Source organism: Grampus griseus (assembly GCF_964374135.1).
Source record: "Grampus griseus genome assembly, chromosome: 16".
Classification (NCBI taxonomy): Eukaryota; Metazoa; Chordata; class Mammalia; order Artiodactyla; family Delphinidae; genus Grampus; species Grampus griseus.
In genome coordinates, this window is record NC_139010.1 from 28,674,448 (window position 1) to 28,692,097 (window position 17,650).

General features: G+C 41.2%; 1 protein-coding gene across 4 annotated transcripts in view; it reads left to right on the plus strand.

Moving 5' to 3' along the window:
- Window positions 1–17,650, plus strand: part of KAT6B (lysine acetyltransferase 6B) — a 226,720-nt gene that overhangs the window by 197,420 nt on the left and 11,650 nt on the right. The window lies entirely within an intron of this gene.

Consider the following 17,650-nt stretch of genomic DNA (forward strand, 5'->3'; position numbering starts at 1 on the left):
AGTCTACAAACATAAATCTATAGTTTTCTTGAGACTGGTATACAGATGACAAGTTTGTCAATTACATAAATTGTCAGTTAGCTCTACCTTCAGTCATTTTAAAAACGACTGTCTATTTGTAGGCTAATCATAAAAGTTTGTAAGCAGCTTCAGTTCTTGGCTTTCTTTATTCAATATTAAAATACTGTACGATGTGTCAGGGTTGTACTTAATGGCACAGAACTCACTCTAGAGGAATTAGGAGTGGTGGAATGAGTTAGGCACTCATTTCAGGAAATCCCCTTTGCTGTTCTTTTCTATGATCTTATATGTTGAGAGGTTTCACTTTGGCTTTCCTGGGGAATGTATACTGTTTACAAACTGAGTCTGTCATTAGTGCGTGCTGCTAGAAGATGGCTGCAGATGACCCAGTTTTGTGCCTACAAGTTATGAACTTGGTCACGTCGCAGTGTGGTTAGCAGTGTCCTTGTACTTGTTCCGATTTCTTAAGAATGGTGTGTGTGCACACACACACCTGGACTTAAGGAAAATAAGAAATACAATAAACTTTTATGGAAGGATGCTTCTGGGTACAATTTAATATCTAGTTTCACTCTCACTGACAATTAATGGGTTAATTTTCCACGCCCTCATTCTTTCGCTGGTCTGGTTCTAATGACAGAGATCTCTTCGTTAGGTACTTCAGAGAGTCCAGACCTAAGCTTGTCTTTCCTTTAGCCTCCTTATAACTCTTGGTTGATTTCTTGAGGAAGCACCACTTAGATGAGAAAGCATCTTCTCTCTGCTTTCCTGCTCTCCCTACTTCTCTGCCCTTCTAGGTCCATCAAGCAGAATTAGAAAGTCACATCCTGCATCTCTGCCTAGAAGGGTGTGATGTTGAGAGGCTAATCATGTTAACTCTCTCAAAGAGAAAACTTCTTCCCCTGTATCTTAGATGCTAGCTACTAGCTTAAATGTTATATTATATATCTAAATAGAGGAATACATTTCACAGTATCTCAGGTTATCAGCTAGCAACTTCCGGTTTTAACAGCCTTCAGTAGATTACTTTAAAAGAGCTACCACTTACAAACTTTTTTTTCAAAACACAATTTAAATAAAATTTAAGAATACTATTAAGCAAAGATTTAGAGTAATTTCATCCTACCTGAAAATTGCTTTTTTGGAACGAGTTTTTGATCCTGACTGGCCTATCTCCTATAGAAAGTAGGAGGGTTTTTTTTTGTTTGTTTTGTTTTTTATTGCGGTACGCGGGCCTCTCACTGTTCTGGCCTCTCCCGTTGCAGAGCACAGGCTCCGGACGCGCAGGCTCAGCGGCCATGGCTCACGTGTATAGCCGCTCCGCGGCATGTGGAATCTTCCCGGACCGGGGCACGCACCCGTGTCCCCTGCATCGGCAGGCAGACTCTCAACCACTGCGCCACTAGGGAAGCCCAGAAAGTAGGAGTTTTAATTTAGAAATTTGGTTGGTTGTGTTCCAGTGTACCACATTTTACCATAAATTCTAAAGAACCAAAACTGGACAGGAGTCACTAGCTTCTCTCGGAGGGCAAGTTGAGTACAACATCAGGGCGAGCCCGTAGGAACTGGGTCCTAGCCTGACAGGCCCTGGTGAGACACCCGATGCTCTAGCGAGGGTCTGTGGGCATCTCTGCACCATTGTGGTTGACTTAGGGCTACACTTTCCAACAAGTGAACCAGGAACCAGTCCAGGTAGCCAGAGATGGTGCTAACTTAATAGCTCTGGTGCCAGTCACCTCACCCTGAGCAGACTTATCCTTTCACCCTGGCAGGCATATGAATTCTGTCTTCTCCCTGGTGGGGTAGAAGTCATGCAGCACTCCCTAGGGGCATCAACTCTCTGTTGGGTAAGCTGCAGGGTAAATATTTCACTTTCCCCCATTTGTGAGCCCCATAAGCCAAGCATCAAAGATGTGTTCTGAGAGACCATGACAGTGTGTCTTAGGTACATGATCTATGACTGAAACACTCTGACCCCCTGTGAGGAGTTAAGCAAACTGAATGAAAGAGCTGTACATTTGACATGTGGTATTTACCTACTTATGCAATTTTTATTTAATAGTTTTCTCTTTTTTCAATGGCACTGACCATAAAAAACATGTTCTAGACTGAGTAAGTGCAAAATCATTTAGAAAGTTGCATATGTCTTATATATTCATGGTTTATTACCCGTGATGGAGGTAGAGTCTTTGTTCTCAGCTGTAATCTCACCTCCTGGAAGAGCCTGGCACTGAGTAGGTCCTTATTATATATTGAATATTATATATTGAATAAATGTTAAATGAATTACCTCTGAAAGAGCTTTCTTAATGTACTTTCTCTTCTCACACATGATTCTTAGGAAGAAGAATTTTATATTATTAGAACATAATTAATCAAACCAAATTAATTTGGTTTGCTTACTTCCAAATGATGTCAGGTACGCCCTGCCTTCTTTTGAGGTCTGGTATTTTTGTTCAAGGGCAGCCTCTATCTTAGGATCATATAAGTTGCATCAGAAAGGAGGCTGTCGTTAAGTTACTATAAACCTTGGGCAGAGAAATGAGAGCTGTGACAGAATTCACATTTACACACAGTTGGTCGAAGAGACACTTATCTTTTCCTTACTTCTATCAGATAATTCGTTTCTTCATGCATTTATTTTGGAAGGAGAATTCCAACTTTAGTCCTTGGAAACTGTCAAGAACGCTTCTCTCTGCAGAGCTTTCCCAGCAGCTGTCCTCCCCGGGTGAGCACAGGCAAGGCAACCATTAAAGAATAATAAGTTATGCTTTTGAAATGGTGCTCGAGTCCTTTCTGGCCTTTTCTGAGAAGATAACTGCTTCCCCACCTCCACCATGACACTTGTTGGAAGATAGAACCAGCAGCTGTATCCTCAGACTTCTGCTGGGTTTTAGAAGACATGTTTTGACCTGTGTAATCAAGTATAATGATGACATATATTTTAATAGGCTCCTAGTTTATAATATAATAAGGAAAATGGCTATTTTTCCTTATTTTCTCATTATAATATGTTGCACTAGAAGCCTTTGTCATGACTGCTTTATTACATTGGGCTGAAGTACACTATATTTTAATATGCTAAAGATAACATCAAGGTTGAAAATTGAGCTCTCGGTGATTTATTCAGAGGGTGACTTTTACTGAATACATTGAAATGAGTTGCATGAGGCAGTGCAGCTAACGATTTATTTATGTATCTTTTTTTAAACTAAGCTTGTCATAAATAAGAGCAAATAAATAGCTCTTATAGAATAGTTTGTATTCATTGCTTCAATGAAAACATTGTAAATATGAAACATACGGTCTGCAGCTACCATTTTGCCTTACAGAGATGAGAATTTTTCAAGTTTTGGCATGCAGGTGGTTTGTGTTTTTTTTTTAACAAATCTTTTGTCTGTTTAGACTTCTAACATTGACCAGCATTTTCAGCAAGTCATTTTGAAACCCACTACTGGGCAAATTCCACTCCAATAATTAGTATGAGGAAACCTAGCCTTCAAGAGTAAAGGGAACCCTGGGAATACCCTGGCGGTCCAGTGGTTAGGACTCCATGCTCTCACTGCCAAGGGCCCGGGTTCAATCGCTGGTCGAGGAACTAAGATCCCACAAGCCGTGCAGCGAGGCCAAATAAAAGGAGTAAAGGGAACCCTGGCAACACCGTCACGGGGGCTAGGACGTGTTCACTGCCAAACTCCAAACCACAAGCACAGTGCCATGCACGTAGGAGGCCAGCCCACAAAAGGTTTGTTGAGGGAGTGAGTGAATAAATGAATCCCCAAATGTAGTCAGTCCTCTTCTTTGTGTCACTGACAACACCTGCCAGATTCACCCAGCCAGCTTATGACAGAATTGGTGCTTGATCTCAGATCTCCTCTCTGTCTTTGTTTATTTTCCACTCATTGATCCCTTCGTCCTTTCCTTCAGTCAACATGCTCTGCCAGAGTTGGCCTTGGTGATGAGACCATTAGGATAAATGCTCCAGTTCTTGCCCACAGGGAAGTGGATAGACACACCGAGGATTCACCCTGCCATGTATGCCATGTGTGTGGGGCTTCATCAGTGCAGAGGAGGAAATGCTTCCAACTCTCGTTTCCATTTTCCCAGTTAAGATATATGCAAGGGAAGCATTTTTCCATTATTAAACCAAGAGCAAGAAAGATTTTGTTCTGATTGGTAGAACTTGGTGCTATACCTAGTTTTGGTTTCAAGGGAACTATATTCCCCATAAACATGTTTTCCAGCTTGTAGTAGTATGTTTGAAGTAGAATTTTCTAAGATAATAGTTTGATAACATCCTCTCATGAGGGTATTTCTAAATAATATATTTATAATTTCAGCTGGTTGTAAGGTAGTAATTTTTTAATATCAATTTGTTTTGGGTAAAGTAATTTTCTTGCATTTGTTTAGAATTCTGTTAGGAAAATACTAGTTAGAAATCTGGGGAATTCCCTAGCGGTTCAGGAGTTAGTCCTCTGCTATTCCAGTGCTGGAGGCCCTGGTTCGATCCCTGGTTGGAGAACTAAGACCCTGAAAGCTGTGCGGTGCAGCCAAAAAAAAAGAAAAAGAAAGAAAGAAATCTGATTTTTTTTTCTCCCCCATAGATTTGTATTTAATGTGTTTCTGCTCTAATATTAGTGCTACATTTTCATGTTTGCCAATATAAAAACCTTGTTTTATACTTATTCTTGTTGAGTCCTGCTTTGAATTAACATCATGGAGGAGCTCCTTTTTTCAACAAAATTGTTTTAAATTAATGTTTATAAACTGCTTAAAAATAGTTGGGTGGATTAAAAGTAATTCAGTTATGCATTTATCCACATTGAAAAAAATACAGCAGAAGGTATTGAAAGAAGTGTTGCTGAAATCTTGAGGAAAATGTAATATAAGTAGACCTCACTATACCCAATATGTTTGCATGTGTCCTTTTCGGGGGCCAAATTGAACCATTATTTAAAATGAAGTAGAGGGACTTCCCTGGTGGCACAATGTTTAATAATCCGCCTGCCAGTGCAGGGGGCACGAGCCCTTGTCTGGGAAGATCACACATGCCGCGGAGCAACCAAGCCCGTGCGCCACAACTACTGAGCCTGCACTGTAGAGCCTGTGAGCCACAACTACTAGAGCCCGTGCTCCACAACAAGAGAAGCCACTGCATTGAGAAGCCCGCGCACTGCAACAAAGACCCAACGCAGCCAATAAATAATAAAATGATGTAGAGAATTCTTTCTGTAAAAGGAGTTTTCCTTTGTTTCATACTAGACAGCAAGGAGGCAAAAATTATATTAGGGTCTTGTCAAAAGGACTCAGGATTCAACTTGAGGAGGCTCCCACTAGACATTAAATATAATAATAAAGGTAACAATTGCAACTAATTGAAACTCATCAAATGTATAACCTCACACATTCATGATGACATTTTAAAACAAACAAAAGAGGATGATGGGAACTAGTATCTTATCTTGCAAACTGGTAAATAAAGCATTTAACCTGCCTTTCCTATATGAACTATACCACTAGGTAACCAAATAGTAAATGAAGGCAAGCATCTTTTTATAAACGTATTCCAGCTAATAAATGAAATGAAATGATAGAATTAAAATGATAGAATTAAAACATCACATTTTGCAGTTTGGCCAGTGAATTAATGGATCTAGACATTGAACAAGAGCAGCAGCAAACATTGCAAAAAGGGGGACAGAATTTATCTGCTTCGTGATCAAGGAACATACCATCATCTGTAGTTTTGCCAATGAATCGAACTCAAGTCTAATCAAGCCTCTGGATCCAGCTGCCATTTTGCAGGAAAACAGAGGGAAAAGGAACAAATTGAACTGCATTGGATGTATGCAATCAGGAAAATCCAGATTTAGGAAACTAGTCAAATGGCCCCTGTTCATCAGCAGATAAATTATAAGGAAAACAAGGGAGTGGAGGGGGGAACTCATAGATTAAAAGAGACTTAAAAGACATTGCTTATTCTTTTTTTTTTAATGGACAAGATTATACTGTAGTGCCTGGGGACATTTTGGTGATAAAAGTATAAAGAAACACGAGGGATTACTATTAGTCACGATTGTGGTCACTTATGAGGGAAAAAGGAGGGGTGAACGGGATGGGACAGGTGGGAGGTTTTGGGGGATAGCTGGCAAACTTCTATTGATCCCGAGTGATGGTTATAAGGGTGGTTGTCTTATAATAATCCATTAAGCTGTATATATTTGTTTAATGTAGTTTTTCGTATCTCTGTTTTATTTTTGCTTTTGTTGTTTGTTTTTTAAAGAAAGTGGTGGTCTTAAAATAGGAGGTTGTGCCCTATGGTGTGTTTTAGGGCTTAGATTTTTGTAACTCTTAGAACTGGAAAACTTTTTTATTTATTGGTGGCATTATATTAGTGATGTTTTTAAAAGATGTAGTTTTTCACCTTTTCTGCTTTGAGATCGAAACATGAGTACAAGGGTATTTGGTGTATTGGTATCACCTTTATGTCAGACTTTGCAGAATCATTTTTATGTGAAGCAAAGGTACTGAAATTTACTAGAATCATATCCTCTCACATGTTGAGTCAAGTCCTTTAGAAAAATAGCATACCTGTAAATTACACTTTCACTCTTAAACCTAGAGAAACATAAATGAAGGGCTGTGTGTTAATACAGGTGATAAAATAGAGGATTTGGGCAAGGAATAGCTGTGCAGAACTGGGGTGGACTGAGGAGAAAATATGGAACAGAAAGGCCAAAGAGATACAGAGACACTGCAGCATTGGGACTTTTCTCTTTCCTCCCTCCCTCCCTCCCTCTCTTCCTCCTTCCCTCCATCTCCTACCTTCCATCTTTCCTTCCTTCCTTTTTTTTTTTTATCCAAAATGAGGGAAAGCAATACTGGAAGACATTGTAAGTGTAGGAAATTGCCCTTCCTTCCACCTAGAATGCTAGGTGTTCAGCAGTTCTAATATTTGGGGAAGATTTTTAGGCACTAGAAACAGCACTTACAGAAGAGAAAAGATGTTAAAAACTTAGATTTTAAGAAAGGGAAAGAAAAAGGCTAGAGTGTCTTAAAATATGCTGAAACAAGGTTCTGCTGATTATTTATTGCAAAAACAGGCTTCCTCCTTCTTAAGAAGCAGATGATTCTCTGTTCATAGATTAGAAGTCCTGCCCTATGGTTTGCCCAGTGTTGGAGCTTTTCCCCGTGACTTAAGGAAGCTAATGAGAGTTTTTTTCCTACCAAAGCAGAAGACGTGTCTGAGGGCTCTGACAGCCTTCTACCCCTGCAGCTTTCAGTTACATCCAGTTAAAAACTTGCAGACCATAAAGAATGTTTTTAGAGAGGAAATAAAATGAATGATGACTGTGAATTTGTTTTAAATGTTGTTTATCTTACCAAATAATTTAGATAAATCTTTCTTGAAAAGGAAGAGAAATCCTCAGTTTTCGTGAATAATCTGGAGCTTTTCAGAGGATCACTTTGAAATACCTCCCTGCCAACTTTTCATAAATTAAGCATAAACTTTCTTTGACCTCATCACACATAATTAAATAAGTGTTGAAGGGTTAAAACCAAATAAAAAGCAATTCTGTATCTCGATCCACATTCTCCTGCAAAATTATACAGGAAGTTTCTTTTGGTTCTCAAGCAGGGTAATTACAAGAGACAGTTACATAATTCACAGTTTCAATCTGTTTGTCCTTAATCACACACTTCCACCTAGTTGTATATACCCCCATGAGTATCCGCATCATAGTTTGATTCGTAAATGATGATTGCAGTGTAATTGATTGCTTGCAAGTAGCATATTGAATTGATTCTTAAAAATGAACGTTAGCTGTTAACATGTCTATTTGAGTTCCTGTTATTTACGTAGTTTGTGGTTCTTGTGTTCAACAGTTGCATACTGGTTAACAAATTAAACTCCCAGAGCCTTTTTGCTTATTAAATTTGGAAAATGGAGTGTCTGTCTACAGCTTAACTAGAAAAGTGCCTAGAACGTAGTGGGCGCTCAGCTGCTAAACGCACTGCTAAACCATCCCAACGCTTGGAAAGTTGGATGGACATTCTTTGATTAACAGTGACCACAGAGTATAAAGGCTTATGGGGGGTAATATTAATATATTGTTACTGAAGTCTCAGCTCTAAGTACTGCTAGAATTGGGAGCCAATCTAAACAGTGGACTTTGAGAAAGGTATCACCCACTAACTAAAGGGGTAGAAACTGATGTCTTTTCATACTGCTAGTGATGATATTGCATAGGTTTTTGTTTTTCCAACAGCTAACATCTGACTGTAGCCAGTTTGGGCTTTAAGATCCCTATAGGATTAATGGCTAGATACCTACATGATACCAAGTCCACTGGCAAACCAGCCAGTCACTTGACTGAATACCTCACCCCAGCCCAGCTCCCTACCCCACCCCCCGAAGCCTGCGCATCTGTCAGAATGGGCTCATCGGTAACCCTGTGGGGATACCAATTTATTGCCAGAGGCTTTTTACCTAGAATCCTGTTTGAAAGCTTATAGGAGATAAATAAAAAATAAATGAAAAGAGAAGTTTTCGACTTCTGTAGACCAGCAGAATAGGACTGTTGTCTAGATGACCTGAGGACAACTAGAGATAGTTTCTCTGCCTTACATTTTCATCATTAGTTGATCAGTCAGATTGAGAGATAGGCCGTGCTTTGATTTTAGAAAGTTGTCTCAAAGACTGACAAATCCCTTTTGAAATGTACTTTGAAAACAAAGAAAAATTTTAGAGAGATTTCTCTTCCCACTTTTTTCTTTCTTCAGTCTTGCTGTATTCTTATGTTTGCTGTGTGAAAGCTTATCACCCAGGATTAGCAGGTAAATACACACACACACACACACACACACACAGTATTTTAGGGGAGTTGTGGGAGAGCAAATGGAAAGGCAAGTTGCTCTTCTGTCTTATCTCCAAACTTGGTCTGAAATCAGTGGCCAGTGTCCACGTTGGTTTAAATGCTCCTCCTCAGTCGGCCAGAAGGATTAGACCAGACAGTGAACTATCTCAGCTACCCCCCCAGAACCACAGAACCTCAGTAGTCAAAAGAAACTCCAGTTTTTGGTTTTAGTACTTTACTTAAAGGAGAGTTCAGTTGTAATGTTTTACAGGAGAATGGTCTCACAGGTGAAGTATTATGAGTACATACAGTTACTTGCTCAGAGGAGATGCTTTATTTGAAGCGTGTATGGGTTTAATGCAGTATTTAAAATGTTGTAACTGTTCAAAGATAAATTTTTGTTACCAGGATTTTGTAACTTAAATATGAAAATTTTTTCCAGGTTTCAACTTGGAAGAAATTAGTTTCTGAAATCGTTTTTCAGATTGAATCTCCAAAGTGGACCTTTGCCTATTTACAAGAAAGGACATAATTTTTAAATGCCAAATTACTTCATCGTAAAAAAGTTTGGGGAGTATATCGTAAAAAAATTTGGGGGGGTAAATTTGTTTTTCCCAAAACTTTCCAGAATTTAAAAGTGGTTTGAACTGTGGAAACCTACAAAAGATCAAAGAGGAGGGCATTCTTCTGACATGTCTTTCTAATTTCTGTCACTTCAGAGGTCATGATACCCGTACTGTATTGCTGTTACCTAACCAGAGGTGCCTCTGAGTGATGAGTCAGAGCTTTACTTAATTTGCAATAGGCAAGGGCCTCATGAAGAATCTGGTTACTTCCCAAATATATTTAAGGAAAGATATTTTTTAAAATTCTTGCCTTCCCCAAATGATTTTAGTTTGGGAATAAGTGATACTGACAAAGTATAACATCTCTCATTCCCTCATCATTTTATCCTTGTCAGAGGTGCCTTGTTTTCCTAACAAGAAAATTGAGAGACTGAATCTACTTCATACATGATCATCTTCTTAGAAAGAAAAATTATATTGTTCTAAGACACCAGACCAGGACCTTGCTGGTGTGGGACATGCCATACATAAACAAATGTTTCTCAGTTAGATGTTTAAATAAGTGAAGCTTCTGTGAAGTCTATCACAGAGCCAAGTGACCCTCTCCTCCCTGGCCTCAGCTCTTAGAGGTCTCTGTTTCGCCCAAGATTCACCTTCTGCTTGCTACAACCACAGCCATTTGGGGAGACAAATGGAGAATTGGGATTGGTGTTGCACCCCAACTTAATATTCTGGCCAAGGTGTAGTCCCCAAGACCCTTTGCCTAATATACCCCCTAATACATCTGAGACCAGAGTGGCTTGAGAGGCAAGAGTTGAGACTGGGTGGGATACGGACATCTGTAGTTTTTTAAAGCCCCTGAGTGATTCTGGTGTGCAGCCAGGGTTGAGAACCATTGGGCTAGACCAGAAGATAGAAAAAGGAGAAATAAAGCGATGCAGTCTCACTCAATTAGATTATCGGTTATAAAACACCATTAACTCATCTTTGGCCTGTGGCTGTCTCACAGGGGTCTGTCTCTAGCCCTGGTCACCCCCAACTTAGGAACTCATTCACAGATGTTCATCCTCCTCAACACAAGGGCACCACAGAGGGAGGAGAGTCCCCTTTCCTGCCTCCTGGTGCCCTGCTTATGAGTTTGTTTTCGTGAGTTCATATAAATACCTACCTTTTCCCTGAGTGACTGACCCACAAAATGACCACCCCCTTCAAGAGAGGCCATGCCTGTTCACAGAATCATGGAACTCATCTGGTAAATTCCAGCATGGTCTTGTAGGCTTGCATGCACGCGCGCGCGCACACACAGCACAGCAGGGACATCATGCCCCAATCATACAGCTTCCCCTCATTCCTCTTCCACTAGACTTGGGAGAGAGGCGGGGGTGTGCAGTAAGAAAGACCAGTGGTCCCGCTGCGTGACTGAGAGCCCAGCACCAGAGCAGTCTGCGGAGGAGCTGGTGGGATCTTTGAGAAGGGAGATTTTAAAGGGCGGCTAACATAAAAAGAAACAAAATTGAGTTATTTGTAGTGAGGTGGGTGGACCTGGAGTCTGTCACACAGAGTGAAGTAAGTCAGAAAGAGAAAAACAAATACCGTATGCTAACACATATATATGGAATCTAAAAAAAAAAAAGAAATGGTTCTGAAGAACCTAGGGGCAGGACAGGAATAAAGATGCAGACATAGGGAATGGACTTGAGGACACGGGGAGGGGGAAGGGTAAGCTGGGACGAAGTGAGAGAGTGGCATGGACATATATACACTACCAAATGTAAAATAGATAGCTAGTGGGAAGCAGCCACATAGCACAGGGAGGTCAGCTCGGTGCTTTGTGACCACCTAGAGGGGTTGGATAAGGAGGGTGGGAGGGAGACACAAGAGGGAGGGGATATGGGGATATATGTATATGTGTAGCTGATTCACTTTGTGATACAGCAGAAACTAACACACAATTGTAAAGCAGTTATACTCCAATAAAGATGTTTAAAAAAGTAAAAATAAAAACAAAATAAAGGGGTCTTAGAGAAACAGGGTGGCATGTGACCCAGGGCAGCCTCCTTCTCCAAAGAATGGCTGTTTCCATTCTCTGGGTTTCACTGGCTCAGGCCATTTTCCCAGGGACACATTTGGGTCTTCTAGAACATTTGGTCTTTGTTTCATCTGTCCTGGGACCGTCCCTGGGTTCTGCTGAAGCCCTCCAGCCATCATTGTTATTGTGGTTTGATAGCCTTGCTGTTTCCTGAGGGTAGTCCTTGAAGTTAAGGGCTTCAGGGCCAAAGGGAATTTAGGGAGCACAGAACTGTGCTTGCTGGGAGCTTTCAGCCGCCAGTTTCTTAAGATCGTTCCTCGAGGCAGAATATGTTTGTTTGTTTGCTTTTTCATAGCTTCTTCCTTTAATTAAATTTATATTTGGGTGGTTAGATGGGGGTGGGCGTGGGAGGAGAACTGTCTGAGGCAGTAGAGTGGGTGGAATGGTTTTCAGGCGTCTCAGGCAAAAGTAGGAAAAAGGAAAAGTAGCTCTCCTCAGTCTGACTCCATACAGCAAGCAGTCTGTCTCCTTCTGTCCGAATTTTATTTCCCCTACAGTAAGGATATCTAGTCACCAAATGATCACCTTGAGATTTTATTGATTCAATATGTTGAATAATAATAATAGCGAACACTCACAAGGTTTCTGTAATATGCCAAGCACTGTTCTACATGCTTTGTATTAATTCATTTAATTATTATGACAACCCTAAGTGGTCAGTATGATTACTCTCCACATTGTATGGATGAAGGATCCCTACAAGAGATTAAATAACTTGCCCGAAGCCACATAGCTGGTACATGCAGACCCTGGATTACATTGCAGGCAGTCTAGCTCTAGAACCCTTGCCCTTAACCAACCTGTAAAGCCTCTTATGATCTGTTATACTGTATTCAGTAAGTGCCATATTGTTTTAAAATACTTGTGACCTTGTTGCCCATCTTTTAAAAATTCTTATCACCTTTTATTTAATGCAGATGGTCTAGGCACCCCTGGGGAATCCCTAAGGCCCCTTCAGGGAATATGCAAGATAACTATTTTCAAAGTAATAGTAAGATACTATTTGTCCTTTTCACTCTCATTCTCCCGCCAGCGTTCAGCGGAGTTGTCAAGAATTTCATGACCTGTGATATCACAACAGATTGAATACCAAAACAGATATGAGAATCTAGCTGTTTTCTCTTAAGCCAGTTGTGTGAGAGTTTTGCAAAAATGTAAAACAGTGCCACTCTTCTCACTTTTTGTTTTGTATTTTAGAAAATCATGTTAACACATAATGGGTTTATGGGGGGTTTTTTTGTATGAATGAGTAAATAAATATTTGTCACATTTCTCTCTAAAATTAATACCTATAGCCCTTATGAACAGAAGCTCTTAAACAACTTGTTTTTAATGTAAAGAGATCCTGAGACCCAAAAGTTTGAGAATCACTGATTTAATGTATAAACCCTTGCTCTTCAAGTGTGGTTCATGGTATAGGAGCTTGTTAGAAATGCAGAATCTCGGGCCCCACCGCACACCTACTAAATCAGAAACCAGTTGTAACGAGAGGTGATTGTTTGCATAGTGAAGGTTGAGAAGCATAGGCATAGAAGCTATGGACAAAGGCACTCTGCGACTCAGTGACCCTGGCTGAATTTCAGTATGGTGGGGCTTTGGAGATTCCTGCCCCCAGTGTTCTACCACCAAGGATCTGGGTGAGGTCTCCTCACCTGAGATTCTTCAGTCCCACTGTCTGTTCATTGGCTCTCCTACTGCACAAGACGGTTTTCACATCCCCATCAAAGTCAGCAGCCCCACAGCAGAGTTTATGGTCCTCAAACTTGTGTGCATCAGAATCACCTGGAGGACTTGTTAAAGGCCGGGCGCTGGGTTCTGCCCCCAAAAGTTCTGATTCATAGGCCTGAGAATTTGCAGTTCTAGCAAGTTCCCAGGTGATGCTGATACTGTTGGTCTGGTACCATGCTCTGAAAACCACTGGTCTGTAGACAGTAGACTGAGAAGTCAAGCAATGTTTATTCAAGTTGTTACATAATTACATCAAGCCCATATAATTATGGGAGCGATGTCTTAAACTTCCACATTTTCAAAACCAAACTTTTAAAATACAAAATATCTCAAAAATTCAAATTTTCCAATTTTACTGGGGACGCATCTGTATCTTTTAATAAATGGAAAGCAGTAAGAATTCAGGCAGGTCCCAGATCATTTAGAATACCCCTAGTCTCTTAAAACAGTAGGAAAGGGGCTTCCCTGGTGGTGCAGTTGTTGAGAGTCCGCCTGCCAATGCAGGGGATGCGGGTTCGTGCCCCGGTCTGGGAAGATCCCACATGCCGCGGAGCGGCTGGGCCCGTGAGCCATAGCCGCTGAGCCTGCATGTCCGTAGCCTGTGCTCTGCAACAGGCAGTAGGAAGGCTAAGGTTCAGCTTCCTTCTTTACTAATTGCAAAATCACCACAAAATTTCAGTGAGGAGACATAAATAGCCTGTGAAATTCATTTATCTCCACTTTTTAAACTGATAACATGCCATTTGTCCACTTGGTCACAGAGCTGCTTAACCCCAGAAACCAGTAACAGATGAGCGTGGACCAGTGAATTTCTGTCCCCAGTCATGAGATACATGGTTAGAGCCATTGGATTTCCTCTGATCGAAAGTGGCCATAAATCCCTGGCCTGCTGTTAGTTCCCAGGCTTGTAAACCCAGTGCTGACTACTGATAAGAACCCTTCAGCGGGGTTTGCTGAACTAAACAGGTGTCCGATGAAAAGTGTATAATCCTTGAAGATTATTTTTCCCTAGAAGCAGCTAGTTACTCCAAACCCATATAATCCAGATAGATGGGATTTGGGAGTACCTTGCCAAAGTCTGCCCTTTTGTTCATATGGTTTGGCTCCAGGTGGTAGAAGAAAAAGGTGTGCAAGGGTGAGGGTGGCTGCCTTTGGGAGGGAAATCCTTACCTGTGCCTACCCCCTTGCTGAAGAACATTATTCCACTCTGGTCTAGTCTAATATTCTTTAAATATTACTTGTTTAAAAGGAAGGAATGTTTCATATTAAGCAAGGGTTAACCTTGCATTTAATATGCTGGGAGTTCAGCTAATTTGGGAATTTAGGCTGCGAAAACAAATTGTGACCTTGTCCAGGTAGTTCCTTCCTTATCCTAATGGATCTGACTACAGGAAGGCAACTCTCTACCACTTTTTTTCCAACCCCTAGGAGAGAGTTAACCATTTCAAACATTAGAGATCAGAGGTAGTTAACATGAGGACTGATTATCTTACTACAAGTAGGTCAGACTTAACAGAGGTGAGGTTAAATTTGGGTCCCATGCAATACAGCCTAGAAACGTTTACTTTTTTGCAGACATCACCTTGTTCTTACTTTCCCTGTAAGCAAATACCTTGATAATTTTTTGAATATAGTGTGTGGTCCATACACTGAAACTCAGACCTCACTTTCCTTTGGGTAAGTAGTTCCAGTGAAGCAAAAGCAGCAGCTAGTTTCCTCGAGATAGTTATCAAGATAGTTGATGTGTGGATGAGGTTGATACGGGCCAGTCAGCTTTCAATTGCAAGTCTCCCGATCACAGAGTAAGTGCTGTTCACCAGCGCCTCTGGCTCACAGACAATTTAAAGGGAATAATTTCACCAGCGATTAATTATACTGCAGCTACTGGGATTTGTCCTCCAAACATCACTGTTTCCAGTCTGAACAGCCAGGTTTCCCCAGGGGTAGTTCAGGTTTTCTGATTGAAAGTATCCTGAGTTAAGGAAAGGTGTTAGAGCACCACGGGAATCTATTCACCAGGGGTGTATTGTACTTGTTTCAGATGCTTCAGGATAATACACCGGCTTCCAAGATAAGTGCTTTTTATTTCCCTGCATCTTAGATCAATTATTTGGAATCTTTTTGGTAAGTTAAATTTAAGAGCTGTAACTTAAAGCACCACATCTCTATAATCACTCAATAAGTAAATGTTCTTACCAAAAATTATGATGTCAGTGGGCTCTATAGTAATGATGATTTAAGGAGCCTGGAAAAAGTAGAAGGGAACAAAAGATGGCAAGAAATTCATTATTTAAAACATTCCATGTTATGGAGGTCAAGTCATGAAGTGCCACCAGCTACAGCTTTTTGAGGACAAGTGCTGCTGCAGGTAGACTTTAAGTCATGTATTACATCAACCTTGTGCACAAATGGAGTAGAGGAGACATGGCACAACTTTTCCTGCTAAGCTACTGTACATATTTTAACATATTACCAGTGATTGCAGTTAATTCGTAGGGAACCAGAAATTTGTCCTTGGTCATTTTGGTTGTTGAAATGGATTCCATTTAAACCAAAAATTTCTCCTTCAGGAGGAGACTTCGTGGGCTTACAAATGGCTCTTAGCATAAGTTTAAGTTCCTTCCACTGGTGTAAGCTCCTTGAGGGGCTTGTGAGTCCGAGAGGAGAAGGAAAAACTAACTGCAGGCAGTGCAATGATGCCTTCGGACAGTGGTGTTGTGGGGTCTGTAATGTTGGTGCCCATCATCCCTGAAAACCTGCTTGATGTTTTCTGGCTGGAGTTTGGGTTTGCAGTTTTTTCTCTCCCGCATCCAGGAAAGTATCACTTCCTGGCAGGTGTTGGTAGCCTTTGCAGCCTTCGCTAGCACAGTACAGACGTGTTCGCTGTCAGTGTCCGGTGGGCTCGGTGGGGCTCAGTCATAGACCACAGACTGTGTCCAAGGGAGTGTCCCAGGAGACAGCCACTTAACACAGTGGGAGCAGCAGGTGCTGAAAGGTCCATGCCTAGATGCTCTCTCTCCACAGACTCCAGGTTGCCTGAGAGTTCCAGGGGCTAACCCATCTGGTCTCAGACCCTGAGAAGGTATATGCTATTACCTCAGGGTGCAAAAGCTTGCACTGTGTAAACTACCTTTGGGAGGGATTCTGGCTGCTTTCTCTTAGCCCAGTGTAGGGATTGTGGGAAGAGAAGACAGAACAAAGAAATACATGTGCTTCCTGCGTAAGGTTGCTCATCACAGTGGGGACAGAAGGTAGGGAGGGCACATACTACCTTCTGACCACTTTGGTTGTACAGAGATTTTTTTCTGCTGGGCTGGGGTGGTGGCAGGGGGTGCTTTCTGTCCCCAGCTGTGGGGTTCAGATAAGAACCAACGAGGGACTAGGGAATTTCACAGTCACTGCAGGAGACTTTTAATGGCGGGGTCTCTTGGACAAAAGTAGATAGTCCCACATCTGCGATACTGTGGCTCTTTTTCCCTCCCCTCCCCCCCACCCACTGCCCCAGAAGTACAGAGCTGGGACCTCCAGCCGACGGAGTAAATTTCTCAGCATGTGCCAGGCACTTAGGGGGCAGGTGACAGATGTGCCAATTATCTGTGTTCTGAAGTTTGGGCACACTTTGTACTCTGGTGACAGAGAGCTCTTCTTCACATTGACAGGGCACGATCTGGGCTGGATTCTGCACGGTGGCCGTCAGCGTTAGCATTCCTGACATACTGCTCTTGAAAGCCTTGGTGTGCAGCCGAATGACGTGTCCACAGTGGTGTGACTGTCAACTTTTGCGGCGCTTGTTTGCATTCAATCAAATACTTTGCACTTAAACATGAGTTAAAGAGACAAGTCAAAAAGACTTCAACAAAACCTAAAGTTAAATATATGCCTATCCTTTATAATAGTGTTCAGATTAAAACCATCAAAATGCAAAATGTTGTGGTTATGCCGCTCCAGGGTCAGAGTGAATTTCTTGTTCTATATTTTTGCATTTACAGTGATTCTGAGGCAGGAAAATGCATCAGAGGCATTGATTTCTTCTAACAAAAAATCCAAAATTGAGAAAATCCTTGAAAATGCGGCCATTTTGAAAATGTAGATAAAGAAGAAAAATGCTGAAGATTTGGGTGGTTTACAGAGCAGCATGATTTTGTAATTGCTGCCACCTACTGTATGTGGTTGATGTTTGTTTAAATTTAGGAAGTTCATGAAGGTGAGGCTGTTGAAATAGATAATTAGAGCAAGGTAGACATCATTAGTTTATAACATTTCTTCTCTACTCCATAAGTGGCTCTTAATTACCGAGACAGCCGCCAGCTTTCATTCATTACCTTCAAGTGGGTTTAAAGTTTTTCTCATTTTAAAGTTCCTTTGCCAAGGAACCTTCACAGCAATGC